General features: G+C 36.9%; 1 pseudogene; it reads right to left on the reverse strand.

Moving 5' to 3' along the window:
- Window positions 1–9,549: 9,549 nt before the first annotated feature.
- Window positions 9,550–21,673, reverse strand: LOC122324237 (annotated as a pseudogene).
- Window positions 21,674–22,231: the final 558 nt, after the last annotated feature.

Consider the following 22,231-nt stretch of genomic DNA (forward strand, 5'->3'; position numbering starts at 1 on the left):
TTTAATATTTTTTTTAAATACTATTATGAATTCAAAATGTAAATGTAGGGTGGGTAGGGGTTGGTTACAGTGATATATTTTCTGTCTTGGACTAATGCTTCATAGTTCAGAGTACGTTTTCAGCCATATATGGAATATGAGCCACCCTTCCCTGCAGCAGTCCCTTATTTTCATCTCATCTATCATGTAGATGTCTGTGTGTGTGTGTGTATGTATAAACACGGTGACAGTGCTTCGAATATCACAGTTATAAAACACAGTAGAAAGCACTAAAGATGCGGATCTCTTGAAACATCTAAATATGATCTTCATTTAAAGTTTTGTTAGGGACTGGTATACGTGACGTGAAGGTGTTAAAAAAGCTACCTTGGCATACCAGCACTGGCAAGCCTTTAGAAAACCTTAAACTATGCATATTTCACTGCTTGTATAGATTTCTACAGAGCATCAGACAAAGCGGCATCTGCAAGCAAATGTAGCTAGAGCTTCTCATAAAACTACTTAAATCGTAAAACTAAATGATGCCAATGCAATTTAGTCAGTTCCACTCAAGTTCATCACGTTAACGTTATCTTTTGATATTTGACAAGACAATGAACCCTCTCTTTTCTTTTCTTTTTTTAAAGTATACTTATTTTACCTTTTGTTATACACTCACCGGCCACTTTATTAGGTACACCTGTCCAACTGCTCGTTAACGCAAATTTCTAATCAGCCAATCACATGGCAGCAACTCAATGCATTTAGGCCTGTAGACATGGTCAAGATGACCTGCTGCAGTTCAAACCGAGCATCAGAATGGGGAAGAACAGTGATTTAAGTGATTTTGAATGTGGTATGGTTGTTGGTGCCAGACAGGCTGGTCTGCGTGTTTCAGAAACTGCTGATCTACAGGGATTTTTATGCACAACCATCTCTAGGGTTTACAGAGAATGGTCCGAAAAAGAGAAACTATCCAGTGAGCGGCAGTTCTGTGGGCGCAAATGCCTTGTTGATGCCAGAAGTTACAGGAGAATTGCCAGATTGGTTCGAACTGATAGAAAGGCAACAGTAACTCAAATAACCACCCGTTACAACCGAGGTATGCAGAAGAACATCTCTGAATGCACAACACGCCAAACCTTGAGCAGAAGACCACACGGGGTGCCAATCCTGGAACAGGAAACTGAGGCTACAGTTTGCACAGGCTCACCAAAATTGGACAATAGAAGATTGAAAAAATGTTGCCTGATCTGAAGTCTTTTTCTGCTGCGACGTTTGTATGGCAGGGTCAGAATTTGGCGCCAACAACATGAAAGTATGGTTCCATCCAGTCTTGCATCAACGGTTCAGGCTGGTGGTGGTGTAATGGTGTGGGGGATATTTTCTTGGCACACTTTGGGTCCAGTAGTACCAATTGTATTGTTGCTGATCGTGTCCTTCCCTTTATGACCACAGTGTACCCGTCTTCTGATGGCTACTTCCAGCAGGATAACGTGCCATGTCATAAAGCGTGAATCATCTAAGACTGGTTTCTTGAACATGACAATGAGTTCACTGTACTCAAAGGGCCTCCACAGTCACAAGATCTCAATCCAATAGAGCATCTTTGGGATGTGGTGGAACGAGCGATTCATATCATGGATGTGCATGTCAATATGGACCAAAATCTGAGGAATGTTTCCAGTACCTTGTTGACTCTATGCCACGAAGTACTAGTAAGGAGTACCTAATAAAGTGTCTGGTGAGTGTATGTTGTGACGAGATTCACATTTTATATGCAGCAAATTTTTGGTGAAATGTAATATTGCACTACGTGACTTAAGTGAGCGTAAGGATCCTCTGCAGTGAATGGGTGCCATCAAACAGCTGATAGAAAACATCCAAAAATAATCCTTTTTAAATTCCAGTACATCAATTTTGAAGGCTGCATGTTTGTAATAAATTCAGACTGTGTGTCTTTCTCTCTCTCCTGAGATGACTTTTTTACCAGAGAAAGCTATATTATTGGTAGCCGACTCATTTATTCACCGATGTCCAAATGATGGATTTAGTTAATTACTAACATGCACTTCAAGAAGGCATTTGATGGCCTAGGCTCAGTGTGGACTGCTTGTGAGTTTTATCAGCTGTTGGACTCTCATTCGATGGCACCCATTCACTCTATTGGTAAGTGATGTAATGCTTTTCTGATGAAGAAACAAAACTCCTTTTAAATCTTGAATGACCTACAGGGTGAGCAGACTGAGTAGTTGAAATCTAAGTTGGCCGGACAGCTAGTCATCTTGTTAAATGTGTTACAAGTACATGCACGTAACTTGATCCTAACCATTTACTTTAGTTATGTAATATTACTCGCTATTTTAAATGTATAATTACACCGTAAAAGGGACACCTTAAAGTGTAACCAAAAATTGGCGTCCTGCCGTGAGCCATGTATTCTCTCTTGAAATGGAGTAAAGTCCTGGGCGCAGAAACGGCATTCGTGATTTCACAATAATGAGCAAATACAGATAACCACTTCAGGACAAACTTTCAACTTTTCTACCACAATCACAATATATCATTAGAAATCTCTAGAGCTCATTGATAAAGAATTTCGGCAACACTCACATGACTTGGAAAAAACCCTTACTTTAGCTGAACATGATTCAATCATGGACAGAGGGGACTCCATTTTAAATACGTTTTGATTGATTTTCTCGGTTCTCTTAAATGCTACGTGACTCATTTGAATAGAAGTTAAAGATTCATGTTCAGCCATAGAGTTATTTTTGAGTGTATTTAATAAACACACAGGCCCGGGTTCACAAACGGGGTTTAGCTTAAGCCAGGACTTGACATTAGATAAATTAAGATATTTAAGCAACTTTTACGAAAATGCCTTAAAAGAAAACATTACAGGTGTGCACCTTGAAACTAACATATTTTAAGATGGAGATTTTCAGTTGAGACGGCTCAAGCATGCATTTAGATTATAACTCTGTCCACCAGTTAACAGAAAACTTAATCACATGCTATCAAGCTAAATATAAGATGCGTGATGAGATGCATATAAGATCAGTCTACATATGGTACAGATTACACCAATTACATAATTAGAACAGTTTTAGAAGTATCTTTTATAAATCATTTAAACAGCTGAAAAAGAAATTGAACAATTACTTAAAATGATACGCTTGTCTGAGAAACAGGCACTCAAAATAATTAGGCTTAATATAAAATGTTTGAATTTGAATCGCATCTCACAGTTTTAAAACGATTGGATATATTTTAGGGGCGGTTTCTTGAACAGAGTTTAAGACTAGCCCTAGATTAAAATAAATGCTGGTGCTGTAATCTGAAAAAAACAGAGATGTTTGCGCTGACCTCTTAAAATACATTAGTGCCATTGTTTGGTCCTAAAATGCACACAAGTAATGCTTTTTTTTTTTTTTTTTTTTTCGTAAGGCATGTTTGTAAAAACTATTTAACTGTCCTTATTTAACAGAGGCCTAGGCTTAATCTAATCCCTAGCCAGGGAAACCGGATTGTTTGTTACTCGCATAGAAATGAAACGGGTAAGATTTCTGTAATAAACTATTTATATAGAAAGCTTGTCAACTTTGACTGTCAAAATTACTGAAATGTAACCAAACCACAAGTTCATATTTAATGGATTTTATAAACCCTGCCTGTCAGAAGTTATGGAACATTATTTGATCCAAAGTGCATCACAAAATACAATTTTACAATGCAAGCAGTTTTGTATTTGAATATAGTGCCATTTATTCTTGTGATCAAAGCTAAAATCTTAAGCACCGTTGCTCCAGTCTTCAGTGTCCTTACAAATCATTCTAACATGCTGATTTTACATCCTTGCTAAATAAAAGTAATTTCTATAATTTATTTCCCCCAAAATACTATAATAACTTTAAATGGTGTAGCGTATAATGTTACAAAAGCGTTTTATTTCAGATAGATGTTGATCTTTGGATCGTTCTATTTATCAATGCATCTTAAAACAACTGTTTTTAATATTTATATTAGAATGATTTCTGATCGTGTGACACTGAAGACTGGAGTAAAGAAGCTGAAACTTCAGCTCTGAAATCAGGAATAAATTTGACAAACGCGTGACACACATGTTCGAATTGAACGAAGTGGTCTGCGCCTGTCCTTAAAACCGTCTTCAGTTAAATTTACATTCAAATTTTTAAATGGTAAAAAAAAAAAAAAAAAAAGTCTAAATTAGAAATTTGGGTCTCTAAAATTGTTACAAGTACTAGGTATATTGTACTTTGGAATAACTTTTTTTTTTTTTTTTTTTTTCTCAAATAAGCACTTTTAACAGTGCTCTTAAGTTGTTCTATTGGCCGCTGCTAAAAAGTACCTGAGTACATTTGTTTGCTGCAAATTCACAGACTATGCTTTTGAGACATGCTTTTTACATTGGCTTGTTGGGGTAATATTTCTTTCCACTGATAAGGTTTACCTTCTGAATGAACCTAAATTTCAAAACAAATGACATTAATTACACTTTAATTTCCTTTTCTATAAAAAGGAAACCAAGTACATTTACAGTAAACATACCTGTGACATGTCGGTTATTCCTCGAGGAAAATACACACACAAATGTATGTCACATACATCAACACCACAAATATTTGAGCTGTTTTTGATCATTGAACCTGGTTCAAATTAGTGAGATTAGTCTTGATTTTGGACTTTAATCCATGTCTCTTTTATGAAACAGATTCATCTTTAATCACTCCGTGTTCCTAATTTCATTTCGCTACATTTTCGCTAAATAAAAATGCTTTTTCCACAGCTACCCACTTTTTAACTATGATCACACACATTTTAATTGACACGATGAAGAAATGAATGTACATTTCAAATGTAAAAAAAAAAAAAAAGTTTGCCTAAATAGTTTCTGCGTGTGACTTATACCCTAGGGATTATTCTTATACTGGTTTGATTTACTTTTGTGTTGAATCTTGGACGCGCACTTACTGGGGCATACCAAGAGAGCAGTTTAAGTCTTCAAAGTCAACCATCTGACCCCCATGTGATCGCCACAAGGCTTTTGAGCTACTTATGTCCCTGCAGATTAACAATGGGAGCAGATTGGTTGTATCGTAAAAAAAAGGGGCCTGTCAAGAAATGCATAGTTTAAATAGTTTGAGCCAAATGCCATTCGATGTTTTACTTTTCACATGAGGGTTAAAACGTAACATTACCTCATAAACTAAGTTTCCAGACTTAGCATGTAATACAAACAGATCAAATACAAAGACCTGCTTTCTTCTCAGTCCAAGTGGATCAGAAAAGTTCATCAAAGTCGTTGTAAAACCAAAACAATACCCGTTCTTGTCTTAGGACAACTCGGATGAACTTGATCCACTTCAAACTGTATATTCAGTATATTATGATATGCCAGCGTTCTTTATGCTTTTATGTTGAGGCAATAAAATCTAGTCGGGACAGTCAAATGTTGAAATCAATAAAAGATAAGTTCTTTTGAATAATGCTTACCCTATCACTGGTGTGGAAAGCTTAAACAAATAAGTTACTTGCCTGGCCACGTTACTAGACGCACCGCTGAATTTTTAAAAATGTATAATTATGACCAAGTAGAATTTTCTGTGGAAGCTTGTTTCTGCCACAGGGTAAAAAAAAAAAAAAAAAAATCATGTGAGTTTATATCTCACAGTTCTGAGGAAAAAAAACCTCAGTTATACTGTAGCTTTAATAGAAAATAATTGTATGTCATTGTCATTTAATAAAAATAAATAACACGTGTTTTACCTTTTGCTCTTTTTAAAAGCAGTGTGTTAACACCTGCTGCTAAACATTGCGCTACAATGAAAGCATCTGAGCAAACAAAATGTTCGCGATCAATGTCACAAATCCAAAAAGAAAAGTTCCTTGATCAGAGTGCTTTAAATGTAATTTACTCTGACTAAAGCCTTTAACCTCATTTATCATGATGCATGTCTGTATTTGTAAAATATATTGTAGATCTTAGAATCCTATCAATGTAATTTAACATTCTCCTTTAATTTTACGGTGCTGACAATTCACAGCGTGTATGTAACGCTCAAAAAAAAAAAAGAGTGTGTGCCAGAAATATTTCTGCAGTCAGCATTCACCCACCGCTCACTCAGCAGGCGAACATTCTGGTTATAGATCATAACGTGCTTTATTTAGCATACAACTCCTCTCTTCATGGACTAGCGTGACCATTTTTAGGTCCAACTGGCTCAAAACCTTTGGTCATTTAAGGTAGTGTAGTTCCAGAGTGCTTTGTGCGAGTTATAAAATACTGCATGTCAATACCATAGTTTATTGCATTGCATCCGATGGACATCAAAGCATCTGTCTATCGTGCAAAACTGATTATATTTTCCTATATACGTGTTCTAACCACATACCTCTATTTCATTACAGCTCTTCCCCGCTCTAGTCCGTCTCTTAATGCAAAGCGTCTGATTACTACTTGAGTAGATGACACCGCCTCAGTATTCTCTTCCTGACCTTTACAAAAGAAAAGCAAATGCTTAAGTAATGCTTACGTAAGAATCAGGGTAAATATGATACAATATTGCTCTTTGTTGCCCTCGTGTCAAGCATCAAATATGAAATGAGCGACATTCCACAACCAACGTATGATAACATTCTGTTTATTGTCTGATGTTTTAAATGATTGAGCTCTTTAAAGCAGGATAGACTGGCAGTCAATGTTTCTTTTGCTCATCAGCTGGAAAATAAATTCTTCTGAGACTTATTATTTCAGTTTTATGGTGCTAGGCCCAAGCACAGCAAGTACAGCGATAAAGATCATTTTAAATAAATCTACATACGCCTCACAAACCCAACAATAAAGGCAAATAGAAAAGATACCGCAGAACTTTTTTTTTTTCCCTCTCCAGCTGATGAGCCAATCAGAATCCATTCTGCTTTAAAAAGCTAATCAAAGCTACAGTGTGAAGAGCTGAAGACATGGATGATAGTGATAGATGTTAGTAAAATTTATATTGTAATTTTACTACTTGAAATAGAAAAAAATAAATAACCGTGTGCACCACAAGATAATCACCATAAGCAGGATGTGGCTTTAACACCCTTCAGATGTAAAAATCTCCGCTTGCGCTGTAGTTGGATTATTCACACAAATGTAAATAATGCAGAGAAACAAGAGAATAAAAGTCAGCTTCTTGACAGGACTACGAGCATGTGAACTTGACCCAGTCACGAATTCTATTATTACTTTGCATAATTATCCAACATAATTGGCATAACCTGGTAACTGTCACCCGTCCCTCAGGAATCACTCCCAAGAATATTCCAAGACTAGTCAAGTAGAAGAGCTGCCCCGGAATAACACATTCACCTCATTAGCTCCTTCACACTCTCACAAGCTTCCTGGGAACAGCTTTTCTTGTTCTCGGAGCCTGGTAACACAAAAACACTTGGTGAAGGATGATTTCCTTGCGGATTTCACGCTATATAAATAAATAAAAAGAACTGGTTGACAGCAGGTGGCAGATTCTAAGTGTATTTTGAGTTAATATTTCAAAACATTTTAACGTTATGAGTGCAAATGCATAAACTAAAACATACGATACGCCACATCCCTAATCCTACCCATCAAGAACCCCATTTTACTTCAAGTTCTTAGATTTTTTTGTTTTAACCATTTAACCACAGTGATGCATGGTTATATATATATATATATATATATATATATATATATATATATATCATGTGAAAAAATTAGGACACCCTTTGAAAGCATGTGGTTTTATTGTAACATTTTGAATAAATGGTTATTTCATCTCAGTTTCAACAATACAGAGAGATTAAAGTAATCAAACTAAACAATGAAAACTGAAGAAAAGTCTTTTCAAGATCTTCTGTACATGTCATTCTACAAAAATGCCTATTCTAACTGAGGAAAAAGATAGGACACCCTCACATGTATTCCCTCTTAAATTGGCTCAGATCTCACACAGGTACATCACACCAGGTGCACATAATTAGTAGATCGTTACTCTGCATGTTGAATGAGGCTTGCCCTATTTAAACCTCAGACATTTAGTTTGGTGTGCTCCTGACTGTTGAAGTAAGAGTGAGCACCATGGTGAGAGCAAAAGAGTTGTCAGAGGACTTCAGAAAAAAGATTGTAGCAGCCTATGAGTCTGGGAAGGGATTTAAAAAGATCTCAAAAGATTTTGAAATCAGCCATTCCACTGTCCGGAAGATAGTCTACAAGTGGAGGGCTTTCAAAACAACTGCCAACATGCCCAGGACTGGTCGCCCCAGCAAGTTCACCCCAAGAGCAGACCGCAAGATGCTAAAAGAGGTCTCCAAAACCCTAAAGTGTCATCTCGAGAACTACAGCAGGCTCTGGTTACTGTTGATGTAGAAGTACATGCCTCTACAATCAGAAAGAGACTGTACAAGTTTAACTTGCATGGGAGGTGTGCAAGGAGGAAACCTTTGCTTTCCAACAGAAACATCAAGGCCAGACTGACATTTGCCAGAGATAAAGTTGACAAAGACCAGGACTTCTGGAATAATGTTCTTTGGACAGATGAGTCCAAAATTGAATTATTTGGACACAAGAGCAGAGGACATGTTTGGCGTAAACCAAACACAGCATTCCAAGAAAAGAACCTCATACCAACTGTGAAGCATGGAGGTGGAAGTGTCATGGTTTGGGGCTGCTTTGCTGCAGCAGGACCTGGTCAGCTCACCATCATAGAATCCCCCATGAATTCTACTGTGTATCAGAAGGTGCTTGAAGAACATGTGAGACCATCAGTTAGAAAATTAAAGCTGAAGCGGAACTGGACCATGCAACATGACAATGACCCAAAACATACTAGTAAATCAACCAAAGATTGGCTGAAAAAGAAGAAATGGAGAGTCCTGGAATGGCCAAGTCAAAGTCCAGATTTGAATCCCATTGAGATGCTGTGGGGTGACTTGAAAAGGGCTGTCTGTGCAAGAAACCCTCAAACATCTCACAGCTGAAAAAGTTCTGCATTGAGGAGTGGGGTAAAATTTCCTCAGACCGATGTCGGAGACTGGTAGATGGCTACAAGAACCGTCTCACTGCCGTTATTTCAGCCAAAGGAGGTAACACTCTCGCTATTAGGGGCAAGGGTGTCCTATCTTTTCCTCAGTTAGAATAGGCATTTTTGTAGAATGACATGTACAGAAGATCTTGAAAAGACTTTTCTTCAGTTTATTTAGTTTGATTACTTTAATCTCTCTGTATTGTTGAAACTGAGATGAAATAACCATTTATTAAAAATGTTACAATAAAACCACATGCTTTCAAAGGGTGTCCTAATTTTTCACATGACTGTATGTATATATAACCATGCATCACTATTTAAATGGTTAAATTTAACCACAGTGGTTGTGGATATATCTATACAGATAGATAGATATCTAGATGAGTAAGTGTTAAAATGCCAGCTTATTTCTGGGTTTTCCCCTGACAAAAATAATTCTTGCAGCACTATTCATTTTGACTTTGGCTGTGTATGCAGTTTAAAATGAAACAAACGACAAATGTTCAAGGGGGGTAGGAGACATAGCTTTTAATTTAAAAATAAAGTGTTTAGCCTTAAATTAACAATGGATCTCTATTCCAATTCAAAGGAGTGTAATGTCTACCGCACAAAACAACTGAAGACAAACATCTGTAATGCTATACAGCTAAAGGAAATCTCCACAAAACAATTTTTTTTTAAATAATGTAGGTTATTTAAATGAGGCATTTCTTTGGCACTCTCTAAATGGAGTGCTTCAAAATGTTGCCTTCCCTGCCTTAAGTACTATGAAACTCACAACTGAAGAGGGGGGAAAAAATGTGGATAAGTGCACCAGTTCGACCATGACAAGTCACTCTTACCTGTGTTGGCATAGTAATGCAACTAAGAGTAGAAAAAGTAGAGAAAAATCTGGCTTTAACACATATAAATACATCTTTTTACAAACAAAGTTAACCCGGAACTAATATGCAATAAAGAAACTGGCATTCCTTTCACGTCAACAAAAAAAATAATTTAAATAAAACAAAATCCAAAGCTGCTGTATCCACCTAAATGTAAGAGTATAAAGCTAGTTCTTCTATAATGTCCCATGTTTACAGTAGATCACACATGAGAGCTGCTCGTACTAATAAAGACTAGGTTCATCCATGAGATTCAAATATTGCCAAGCACTTTAAGACCAATAAAAAAAGGTCAGCGGGATAACGCATCCACGCTGACTAAAGATTTGTCTGACGGGATAAAGGTCTGTTCATGGGCGATCAGCCGGTGGGTCTGCAGGGAGGTGATTAAAAATAACAGTTGAAACATTACCGTCACCTGATTGAAGACAGTAGGAGTCCGAGAGCAGTTCAACGCCCCCGCTGAGCCTGAGCCGGTGTGTGCTGTCCGAACAAACAAACACTCTTACACAAGACATTCCTAGTATTCAATCTCTGAGACTCTTATCTGTGCCGGCTGAAGGCCATTCACAGTAAAATAACTTCAATGAGAATTCACACTTAGCCTGAAGGTCTAAATTTTATCTTGGGTATAAAAAAAACCTGAAAAAAACCCCCAGAAAAGGCTCTGTACTGTATTTGCGGTTGTCTGATCAAGTGATGACGTTTGTCCACTTTAAACATAGAGACCATCTAGTCCAGGCTGTTTATGTTGTTGTCAGAGCTGGCGAATTGATCTGTTTGTTGAAGACCAAGTCTGTGTGGAGTAAGTTACTCCATGATGGCTCTGTATATGACGGGTTCGATGTAGTCCTCTCTATAGCGGAGTTGATCACACGCTGCCTTTTCGAGTCTTCTTTCACCTCCTTCTCCACAAACACTCCTTTGAAGCGCATATCCGACGCCACAGACTAGGGATAGAAATAGATTTAGGGCATTTAATGTCTGTTAAGCCACTTGCTGTTCAGTGGGACAAGTGGTAAGACAGATGAAGGAAAGTAGCTTTGATAAAGTTTCTTCATGTTATCATTTAACGAAGCAGCACTGGCAGGAAATCACTCACCAAACGGGCTTTGACACGTTTGGGCAGCTCTTCGTCCAAACTGTACACGTCTTCCCTCTTTACAGTAAGCTGAGAGTCATCTTCAAATTCCACCTGGAAAATAATTCAGGGTCATTTTAATATTAAAATGGAATTACATGTATTTAATGTATTATCTCTGCTCAGGCAGGCTGAAAAATAAAGACACAGTGAAAAGGTATATAAATGGCTTTGGTCTACAGTTCAGTTTGGCCTTCAGGTACCTTCAAGAACACTTTTATTTTCGAGTGTGACTGTAAAACTAATTTGTATTCACTTTGTCTTTCATCAACAATGCACAGTCATAATGTCTGCCAGAAAATCTCACTTAGTTGGGTAATTACGTAACAGTAAGTAACAGACACAATGCTAAAATGTGAAGAGATACAGTGCATTCAGAATGTATTCAGACCCTTTTTTTTCCCTTTCTTCAGTTTTGTTATATTATGTTGTAGTTTGATAATATAACTATATATTTTTTCCTATTAAATTTAAACTCTGTACCTCATGAAAAGTTCAAACTGAATATTTGAAATGTCTGTACATTTACAAAAAAAAAAAGTAATCACATTCAGAGAAAATATTTAATATTCCTGTGGTGCAAAGCTGAATCTTCAGCAACCGTTACACTAGTCTTTAATGTCACATGATCCTTCAGAAATAATTATAATATGATTATTTTTTGCTAAAGAAACATTTCTTTATTTTTATTATTATTTTCTACTTTTTAAAAGAATCTTTGATTGAAGTTTTTAAAAAATATACATATATATAATATATATATATAATATATATATATATATATATATATATATATATATATATATATATATATATATATATATATATATTATTTTGTGTCACTGTCAAGCATTAATTTCTTTCCAATATATAATATATAAAAATATTTCGTGTCACTGTCAAGCATTAATTTCTTTCCAATAAAATCTTACAGACAAATATTTTACATTTGTCAGTATATAATTTATTCATACAGTAGAGTATGAACCATTATAATTATTATTATTAAATGTAGCAAAAATATATTATTATTTGCTCTCTGGTGTATATCATGTTGCCGTTTTGTAAAAGCCTGTGGGTTACAGCGATGGGGCCTACTGCTGAAATTTAAGCTTATTGTGTGACCTCACAGCAAAAAAAGAGCAACAAAAGCAGCAACAATGAAGGCCTGCAATGTCACGTAAAAGACCATCACGACTGTACTTTATTATGTGAATATGTATGGTATTGAATGTTACATTAAACCTTAACATGACACAGTAATGATTAGTTGTCTGTCGCGTCTATCCTAAATGACAATGATTCTCAGAATCCACCGCAAACGGTCATCATACTGTGACGCATCTACATTACAGTGTCTCAATCTGATCTCTAACCCAAATAGTGTACACAAGTGTGTTTGCTATCCTCTGACCTGGTACATTGGGATGATATGGTCAGACACAAATTTGGCTCCATAGATCAGGCCATCCGTCCAGCGCACTTGAACTACATCTCCTCTGACGGTGGACCGAGCTTCTGCAATCTCTGTTCTAAAAGATAAACACCAGCAGGGCTTTAGTACACTGCTTTTAACCATCGAACATAGTTTTGAGCTGTGTAACTCCTTACGTACCACTATATCCTCAGGGAACAAGTTGTCACTGAATGAGCCATCATCAAAGATAACTTCATAAAAGGTGGCCTTTGTCAGCTCAACCACCTCACAATGGTAGTATCTGCCATTTCTGTGCTTGCAGATTACTCTCTGTCCATTCTCCAACTCCCGCATAGATGCCTTGTTGCGTTGCTAAAGATAACATCAGATATTAGACTTTTCAGACAACACGCATCTTCTGCATTGTTAACAACCAAGGTAGGCTTATGTTTATGACATTACATACAGTAGTCTCCAACTTGCACAACAAAATAATAATAACAGGTGTTGGTGGAAGCAGACAGTAAATACATACTGGTTTAAAGAACAGAATTACAACCCGATAACCCACCCAGACAGAGTTACAGTAATTTACTTTTCTTTCTTTTTTTTTTAAAAGTGGTTCCACTACTTGTGTCAGACCGTTTCATAAGCTTTTTGAAAAAAAAAACAATAAAAGACTATATGTCAATTTACATAAACACACAATTCATTTTTTTATATATTATTATGTTCTTGAGGAGTAAGTCATTTTACAACTTGAACTAACTTTGTCTTGTTATAAAAAGGACAAACTCTCCGATATTTGATTTACTGATCTTGACACACAAGCTGTGTCCTAATTCAAAAGGTGTATCCTTCGAAGGCCAAATGTGTTACAGTAAGGCGTTGAAGGCCATTCCTTTCAAAGCATCCTTCATTTCCCTGGCTATGAAGGGTGCAACAAAAGGTCCCTTCAAGGACCAAACTATCTCCAGACTCAACTGCACGCTTCTGACTCAATATTGGATCACACGTAAATGAATCATTCACCCAAAAATGAAAATACTGTCATTCACCGTCGAGTAGTTCCAAATCTGTATGAATTTCTTTGTTCTACCGAACACACAAGAAGATATTTTGAAAGTTTGTAACCCAGCTATCACCACTGGCAAAAAAAAATACTGTGGATGTCAATGGTGACCCAAAATAGCCTGGTTGTAAATTATGACAGAACTTTTGGTTCAGACATTTCGGCCTTTGTGTGAAATCTGAGGGTCTGCAGTAAATTATAGCATGTCCTTTGTATTTTGGCAGGCACAGTTTTCATTAAAACATGAGATGTTTAATGTCAACAACACATTTCTTTTCCTTAAAAAAAAAAAAAAAAAAATTACAGTTGCATTTTAGTATTTGCCATTAGCACGCCCCCCCCCACCAGTGCAGAGCAGAGGTTGAATACCAGGAAAGGAAGGATAACCTGTTCTCATGCACTTATTGTATTTAACAAAAACAATGAATTTGCTTCTATTAGCATTTCCATTGTTTAGCTTCCATATCTAGACTTAATCCTGTGTTTTGTCTATACCTCTATTTGGATGCCACCCTTATGTCTCCAGCAGGTAAAGTAGACCACAAATGGCCAATCGTCCGGATGCATTTGAACTCCAGCTGCCTGTGCACAGGTCGGATGAAAGGAAGTGGAACAGCGGCCATGTGAGCACTGCACGCAGCAACCCGTGCTCTTCTTCACCCACTTACGGCAAAACTGGCATTTCTAAAAAGAAACACTTTGTTAGTAATGTCTAAAAGATTCTTTAAAGGTTTAATGAAAAAATGACATGACCAAAAACCAACCTATTGTACTTTTTCAGTAATATGAAAATGTCTATTCTCAGAATAGCAAAACTTTTACAATGAGGTAGTTTTCCAAAAAATAACCTGATAAAATGCAGCACTGCCATCTTTTGCGGTATTGAATGCACATCCGTTACTCAAATGTTTGAGGTTATATTAAAATCTTTTTTTTTTCAGAAAAAAAGTACATCATGCTCACCAAGCATAACTTAATAATTAGTTAAAAAATGCAGTAAAAAATATATTGTGATTTTTTTTTACAGTAACAAATAGCCGTCTGTCTGTCTTCTTGCACATGCTGTGCTGCTTAATAATTTCTGAAACTTACTTTTCTTGAAGATTCTTTAATGAATGGAAAGTTCAACAGAAAAGCATTTATTTCTAAATATTTTTGTAACATTAATATGGAAATATGCAAATGTCTCTTTGCTGAATAAAATTATATTTATAAAATCTTATTAATAATATTTGGTGTGAAGTTGTAAGTTCACAACTGATGCAGATACTCTAAATGAAGAACCTCACTGCTCTGGCCAATTATAAATTTACTTTCCTCTGTATTTCAGTCAGCGCTACATTTAGATTGGCATTTCACTCTTCTGTGCAAAGCATTAACTTACCAACTTAAATCTCTGAAGCGGGATACTACTGAGATCGACGGGACTGCGCTCCGCAATGTTCAAGAAGCGGGCCTCCAGCACTGCTACGGCACACAATACATGAACCCACCTGCAACAAAACCACGTTTTCAGCCTAAACAGGTTTCATCGGAGCCTCAGGTATAACCCTTAACATGAAGAGCTGTCAGCAGCTGAGAGAGACTAACAAAACTCATTAAGCTCAAAGGAATGTGTGTATAATTTAAAATAGCTGTTCACTGTAAGGGGCTCCACCGAGAGGCCCTTGGTAACCTACTTGTCATTGTTGGCTTTCTGCAGAGCTCCTCCTCTCAGAGAGCATAAACAGCAGTCCTGAGGGAAAGACACAAACACGTAACACCGATGGGAATAATAAACATGAGTGAAAGTAGGTTCAACTGGAAAAAAAACCTTGTCGTGCATGACGGTCAGACATAATAGTGCCCCCTAGCAGCTAGAAAAATGCATAGCAGTGGTTTTGGTAAAAAAATAAAAAAAAAAACCCCATCTGATCCAACTGACCTGAGTAATGGCGTTATCTTCACAGCGGGAACATCTCCACTCATCCAGATTAGCATCCTGAGACACACCGTAACAACCTGTACACAAAACATTCACAATTCATCAAATTTACATTATTACATTTTCAAAACGATATGGAAAGCAGACAAATTACATGAATATTTCTTCTGGAACATTAAAACTAGCATATCATTTATACCAATCTATAAGGGGAGTGAATATTTTTATATGATCTAACTGGTTACCGTGATTTATCTTCATACACTGTTTAATGATGACATTAGACATAAACGTTTAATGCTTTCAAATAAATGAGGGGGGAAATATAATAGCGAACAACCAAAGAACATGTATTGAGAAAGTAAACAGATTCAGTTATGTTTTTTAACTTTAAATAGTACCCCAAATTTTTATTTTTTGAGACTTCACATAAATGTTACCTTTTTTCTACATTCTTACCACGTTCATTTCAAAGTCTTAAACAACTATAGTGCACAAACTCTACTTATTATGTATGGTTAAAATATGGGGATTTTTAATTTTTTCAATAGAATAATAATAATAATAATAAAAAGTTGACAAATATAGTGCAGATATTTCAGTGACGACAGAGAGTGAAAACGGCTTACTTGCATGTACGCGCACGCTACACACAGAGCAGCTGACGAGTTGGCTAGTGCCATCTTCCTCCACGTTCGGGGTGGACAGGTGTCCTTCAGAGCTGCTGGTGAAGCACATCTCTGGAATCAGGGCTTGGTCCTCCGTTTGTCTCTTTCAGCTGCAGAACTGCTCTGGCTCAGGCTGATTACATCACTCTGTATGAGAGAAACAGAGTGGTTCCATAAATCATTTTCCAATGATCAGCTCAGAAACACAAGGATAATTACTTCTGACTGTATCCAGTATACTACTACCACTTGTTTTCATATCTAGTCATACTTCAGGTAGTAATATCTGAGCCACCTGCAGTATCAACAGTTAATGTTAAAGTTGCTGCATTTGCTGACTCAAACAAAAAAAAGCAATAAGAGATTTTTGTGACAGTCATAGCATGCGTTACCTCTGTGTACATGTGAAAGAGAGAACACACTGCACAGTATGGAGGTTGCTGGCCCATGCGGAAGTTAAAATCCTTCTCAACTCTGAAGTCGCGTGGCTTGCTTTGCCACATGGGAGCCAGGAGCCTGGCCCAGGGATCTGTCTCCTCTGGCTCAGCTGCTGGCTCTTGAATCTCTGCGGAATGAAGGAGCTAATTAGAAAGAGAACAAACAGTGATGTGACAATCAAAGAACGATGTGAAGCAGATCCTAACCGTCATCACTGGAGCTCTCTCTGAGCAGGGGATGCAAGCGCGGCAATTTACTGAGTGGCTGCAGTTTCCTCTTCATGCTCTTATTCTCTTTCTCTCCCTCGATTTCAAGCTGAAAAAAGCAAGAGAGGAGTTAATTTCACTTCAATTCATGTTGCTGGGGTGTTTAAAAGAAGAAGAGAGAGTTCAAAACAGCATTTATAATTAATTTTAACATTTTTTTAAATGTAAAAAAACAAAACAACAACACTTGATGGCATCAAACTTACAAAAAACTTTAAAACAATAGTTTATTGTTTAGATTAAATTCAACAACACTGTTAAATGTCTTTAGCAAATATAACTATTTTCATACTGTAGATTATAATGTTGTGATGACTAAATTCACTTAATTTATAGCGGTTGATTTTCATGTTCAGAATTCTATTTTAATGTTATATAATTCCAATAAACTGCCATTTTAATTGCACAGTATTTAGTTGTCCTTGATTTTTTATATGTTGTAGTACTATAAAATCATTTTAATTGACCCTATGTAATATCAACGCACGAGTCAACATATGTGCAAACCTCTGTGTCTGGCTGTGGCATATTTGGCCTCACATCTGGACTGATGTCTGGCTCACTGAGGTCTTCTCTGGGATTCTCTGGACTGAGTTGTTGAGGTTTATGGATCACTGATCTGGCTGCATAGCTGTGGACCTGCAGGGCATCTGAAGGGCTCAGGGTACGATGAAAGAGAAGGCTTGCCACCCCTGGTTTGGTGGAAATCCGTGGCACAGCTGACAGGCAGTGAGGAACAGTAGGGACAGATGCTATAGAGAGGTGACGCTTTGGGAAGGACTGTGTACAATCTGAAGACGGGCTTGCGGCACTTAAACCTGTGTCTCTAATATGCTCCCCGGATGCAGTGCTTCTGGAACCTGGAAGCATCTTTACACTGGTTGAACCCATCAGCAGGTCATCTTCATCTTTCAGTTCTAAAAAATAGATTTGGCTTTCATTAAATTTCATATAAATATGCTATCACTTAAAGCTGACTTAATTTGTCACTTCTGAAAAAAAAAAAAAAAATCTTCTTGCGACTGTCACTGAAAACCTTTTTTTCTTGATTTATGCCATTACGACATGACGCACCTGGATACTCTCTGCATTGTTCTGTGTATGCAGTCAAGCGGCTCTTCTTCCCATATTCAGCCTCCCCATCGTTTGTTTCACTCTTTGGAAGAACTTCCTCTGGTAAATCCAGACATACTCTGTGCCTTTTGGTTCCTATCCTTTGCTTAGCCAAGCTAATTTAATTGGAAAGAGCAACATTTAAATTAGAAAATAGAAAATGATTTATATTCACATACAAGTAGTTCATTTAGTGAGTGTTAATCACCTCTTTTTTTGTCCTTCAATACTTTGGTTCTCGAAGCAGAGTTCTTGAGCACCACTTTTCCCAGCCTCTCCACCTAAAAACTCAGCTGCTTCAGGCGTAGGCTTGGAGTGGTCAATGGGAGCATTGTCCTTCCCCGCCAACCACAGCTCGTACCGTTCAGGCTGAAATTTCCTTACAAACACGTCCATGGATATCTTCACCATGTCTTTTCTACAAGAACACTAAGGGGAAGAAAAACACCATTGACGCACTGTGTAGTGTATAGGCATTTCATGCCATTGACAAAGATAATACATATTGTGAAAAGTTTTAATTACATTTTTCCTGATCCCCGTTAGCTTTTAGTCAACATATTAGAAAGATTTCTGAATGACTGCGTGACCCTACGTTTTGAATGGTTAATTATTTATTTTTACCAGTATGGCTTGCTTTCCATAATCAATCCATCTTCTTGTGGCAAAGTTGGTAGATTCAGCACAGTTGAAACCATGGTTAAATCCAGCATGATAGCCGTATGGAAATGTTATCATGAACTCTCCAGCCTCCTGAGTGATCTGCAAAGCATGAACCGACATCAATGTCGCACAACTTTCTTACATTGAGTTACAAACAAATGTACATTTAGGAAACTTTAGGAAGCTTTATAATGGATGCATAAGCAGAATGGAAGCAGCAAAGAGCTTTTGTACTTTTACAATGGCAGTGTTCGTGAGTGCAGACGACACTCGACTTATGTACTGCAAATACAGATAAGAATTTTCTATTGTGCCACCTTTTCTAGGTGTTCTCTTCTGACAACTGTATGCCACGTGCTTTGATTTGTGTTAGGTAGCATACTCCGATCCACACATAATATGCATATACTATGCTGCTTTCACAGTGTCTGTGTCTGATTACTCGTCTAGTGTGAAAGACAAGTACTAAAGACAAACATCAAGTCATCAGTGTGGCAAAATGCACTCACAGCATACCTTTTCAAAAGGAATGCCATACTTCTTTAGAATTGAGGGTGAGATCAGAGTCATCTTGTGCCTCAGAAACGCTTCACAGTTTTGTGAACTTCCAGGGAAAAAGCCTTAGGAAAACAATCGGACACAATATATATATGAGCACATGTAAATGAGCTAAATATTTTCTTGTACACAATTGAGAAGACAAAAGACTGCTCACCTTTGGCTAAGCGCTCTAGTCTTTTTCCATGTTCGGGAGGCACGCAGTACCTGCAAGATCATTCCAGACATATTTAGCACTTGGCATACGGACAGCCAATTACAGCAACCTGTTTTATACCCAGGTATCTACAAATGATTTTTTCTAGCAAAATAAAGTTAACCTGCATTCTAGTGAAAGTCTGACAAGCAAACTTACCAAGACTTTGGTTCCCCGAAATGTAAGTAATTAATGCTATAGAGATCCATATCCTCGGTGTGCCAAGCAAAAGTGGTTTTCCACATTCCAAAGTAGAGGTAGGGTGTGTTAACTCCCTCTATAGTTATTCCACTGTCGTGTTCCACAGTGTCAAGGATGGTATTCAAGTGCCCTACATTCCACTCTTTGATGTCCTGTGTAAGACATGGGGAAAAAAAGGAAAACAATGACTCCATTCACAACAGAGAGTACTCAAACCAAACGTAAAACCATACACAACTCATTCAGAAGCTTTTACTCACTGGGTCATAAAGGGTCCCATTCACATCAGCTCCGTAGATAGGAGGGTTAAAGGTTAAATTTTTCCAGTATTTCCTTTCAAGCTCTTCAAAAATCATCATAGCGAGGGCTGCAAACCTTACAAGGAGGGCAGATGAGATTATAATCGTATAATCATTTTTACACTGAAAATGAGCAACAAGGTTAATAAGACTTACTTGTCACTGTTGGCCGCTTTCACGGAACTCTTTTACAGTCATGGCTTTTTTCTGGATGTTGTACTGGGTGAACAGCCCTGACTGACCAGTCACAACCTGCTGAATCGGTGCAGGTATTAGCAGGTCATCAATGTCATCGTATGAACGTCGAGGCTTCCAGTTTTTGGGCGGAACGATCTGCAGTAAAGCAAAAGCATTTTATGCATTTTTTTTTTACAGCAGTAGATAAACCTAAAGGGTAAAGAGAAGCGTTTTTCTCTAACCTTGGCCAAGCCTGCCTTGTGTGCACCTTGGGACTCCATGTACGCAATGTAGCAGCTGAAGTTCTGGAACTCTTCAATCGAGGGGTAAAAGGTCATTATACCCCTACAAACCGGCGTGTCAGACGCCATTTTGGCTGTCCGAATCCTCAGCACCTGTGTGACAAATTGACTGGACTGTAATATCTCAATGTGCATCTAATATAAAACTGACTAAATTAGCAAATAATTAAATTTCTTGAATATAAATATCTTATTTGACATTTAAAAATAGAAATTTTAATTCAGATGAGTTTGCAATCTTTTAGATGCCACTTGAGGTATTCTAGTGCAAGAAACAACAAATCATAAATTTAAAAAGCATCTACATGGTATCTTGCATAAAAGAAATTAATTATACTCAATTATAATAAAAAATACAAATATAAAATATTTTAGAATTATTTTTCCTACTCATTAATGCACTGCTTGCATTTTTATTTGCACATATATATTATCTTTCACATCTTTAATAACAACTCTTAATTTTTACAAGCACCTTCTATTAACTTAGCAGGCCCAGGATCTCAGTTTGAAAGCCCTTGCTATATAATATGTGGCATGACTTAAGAACAATATTATATAAACACCCAGATGAAAAGTCACTGTGATATAATTTAAACCACAGACATCACTTTTTTTTTTTTTACATGCTGGGTTGCTACATTTCATTAACTTCTGGTATTGGTAAACTGCAGACGCTTTAGACTATTTCACATAACTCTGTGAAAAACATCAAACCACGTGTAGCTGACAAGTATTTCCGTTTCGCTGTGACAGTGAGATAAAACCTTATTTTCGACAAGTGCAGCCTGTACAGCGTGTACACAATGCACGCCACGCCCACTTGAACGCCCCGCCTCGTATTCAGAGGTTTGATGCTGATTGGCTAAAACCTGCGTCTCTTTAAAAGTCGTGTGGCTAAGCTAACGAGTTAGGCCAAACGTAAACACTATCATGTATAAAAACATCAGATAAGTTAAAAGTTTCAAACAATACAAAGTGCACGATATGGTATACAAAATGTATTAAGTACAAATGACAAATATCATTTAAAACGTGCACAATTGAGGAAACTAGCTGTTGGTTGCAGTAGTGAAAGTGTAACCGTTAGCTCTTCGTAGCTAGCAACTTTACCACTATTATCAATGATTTTAAACCGTAAATAATAGAAATTGCATAAATGTAGAAAACAACAAGAAAGTAATATATAAATACTTACTGACCCTGTCGAACAAAACCCCAGTAACTGCCCTCAACCTTAGAAGAGATGTTTAGCTAACAGCAGATGCTTCTCCTGACAAACCTCCATCAGCTATCGCGCACCACGCATGCGCGCACAGGATTTGTTTACTATTATTGGTCCACCCACGCCAGAGTCACCATAACCAATCAAAACACTGTCACGTTTACAGTAGCCTGTCTGCCATCTGCCATACAGTTTATTATCTTATGTTGTTCGGTTAATAACAGCAATACGATCAATGCAAACTTTCATTTTTAGTTTAAATGCTGCCTTTTTAAGACATACGAGTTTGGCATTTACAAATATTCTTCGTTTAATCGCAATACCGTGACCAATTCATTATAATCCCCGAAAACCTGAAATAAAGCGGGAACTAAAAAACCTTACGTTTGTCTTAGTTTAAATTATCTTAAATTAACCTTCTCTATAGTATATATATATATATATATATATATATATATATATATATATATATATATATATATATATATATATATATATATATTTTTTTTTTTTTTTTTTTTTTAATAAATTTGAATACATTTATTCAGATTAATTTTATTTATTTTAAGATTATTCCTTTAAGGTGTTATCGTTTAGATAAGAGAGGTGAGAGGTGCATAGGTTGTTGTAAGTGTGCAAC

The sequence above is a fragment of the Puntigrus tetrazona genome, chromosome 2, assembly GCF_018831695.1.
Source record: "Puntigrus tetrazona isolate hp1 chromosome 2, ASM1883169v1, whole genome shotgun sequence".
Taxonomy (NCBI): Eukaryota; Metazoa; Chordata; class Actinopteri; order Cypriniformes; family Cyprinidae; genus Puntigrus; species Puntigrus tetrazona.